This window comes from Chelonoidis abingdonii, chromosome 21 (genome assembly GCF_003597395.2).
Source record: "Chelonoidis abingdonii isolate Lonesome George chromosome 21, CheloAbing_2.0, whole genome shotgun sequence".
NCBI classification, from domain to species: Eukaryota; Metazoa; Chordata; order Testudines; family Testudinidae; genus Chelonoidis; species Chelonoidis abingdonii.
The window spans coordinates 1,213,842-1,215,421 of NC_133789.1; positions in this window are offsets into that span (position 1 = coordinate 1,213,842).

Sequence of the window (1,580 nt, forward strand, 5' to 3'; positions counted from 1 at the left end):
TCTTGGGGGCAGGAGGGCTGGGGGCAGGGCTCACAGGGTTAGGGGCTAAGGGGAGAGGTTCCCCCCCAGGTCACTAAGCATCACCTGGGGCCAGCAGGATTCTGTCAAGTGGGATGGGAGTCCTGGGACCCAGTTAGGGTTCTGAGGGCCTTACAGACCCTGGGCTGGGAGCTGGTGGTTGTGGTCCCTGTCCCAGCTGCTCCACTGCAGCTCACCAACCTGCTTGTGCTGGGCTCAAACTGATCACGACTAACTGGAAACCCAGAGGGTGACACGTAGACTCTCAGCCACCTCTGGACAAGCCGACTTTCAGAGATCCTCCCGGTAGCCACGGAAGAAGAGAGGGTGTCCTGAGCCTGCTCAGGAACCCCAGTGTGCTTGAGAACCCCTCAAACACCCTCTACAACAAAGGAACCCTAAACCCACCCCCAGAGAGTCTGACCCCCAGTAAACCCGAGTTTTTAGCCATTTAGATGTCACAGCATTGCTGGTAACCTAGAGGCTCACTCGTCTAGTTGCTTATGGAGCCAAACTCATTGCACACACGAGGGGCTCCTTGTATGTCTCCATTTACTCCCACAAGCTTCTGTGTCAGCTCCCCATGCTCCTCTATTCAGGGAGCACCTGCAATCTCTTCCCACCCCGTCCCTCATACCCGGGGCTCTGGGTGCCCTCCCTTCCCTCATTGCCCTTCGGATACATGGAAGGGGCTTTTCACGCCTCCCTTCTCACATGCCCCCTATACCAGGGTTCCCTTTCCCACCTGCCAGGGATGCTGTTGTGCACCCCCATTCCTCCCACTATTCTTATTTCTTTTCTTTCTGCTCTGCTAACCACATGCCAGGGGCTCCATGACCCCACATTTCTACCCTTTGGTTCCCTCCCCTAGTTTTTCCCAGAATCAACAGGGTTCTGCTCATCGATGCTTAGAACATTCCCTGAACCTTTGGAATTGATGAGACGCAGTATTCACAAGCTATCACATTACAGCCAGAGAAAGGCCCTGGAGCCTCTTCAGGAGGCCAATAAACCTCTAGGGTAAGGGACTATGTTGTCTAGGGCTTCCAGCAAACCTATGCAGCACCTACAGCAGCTTTTCCATCCAACTGGAGTTGTGAGCATTAAGCTTTTCTGCAGAATAGGCCAGAAGTATTGGAGAATGGACTCCAGGATGAGACAGGATGCTGGGGTGACACTGAGGGAATAGGTTCTGTGACTGCCGAGGTGTCTCCATCTCTAACTACTATCTCCCTGCCTAGATATGAGGCTCTGGGAACAGCCTTTCCCACCTGGCCTCAGCCCTTTCTGAAGCAGCTTCTTTCCACACTTAGGGTAGCTTTCTTAATTCTTCAGAATACATTTCTTCTCCCTGCGTGACCTGGGCCAGTCCTTGGTGTGACGAACTGGGAATGTTCTTAATGTTTTCTCTGAATACTGTGTTGGTGTCTCAGTGTCCCCTATGCAGTTCTTAAGTATCTAGGTGGTGGAATAAGGGTGTGTGCTTGCTGCAGAGGAAGGGGTCAGTGCACCTAAATGTCTGGCACTCTGTCTCCTAGCAACTGATGGCCTGGGCCCCTCCT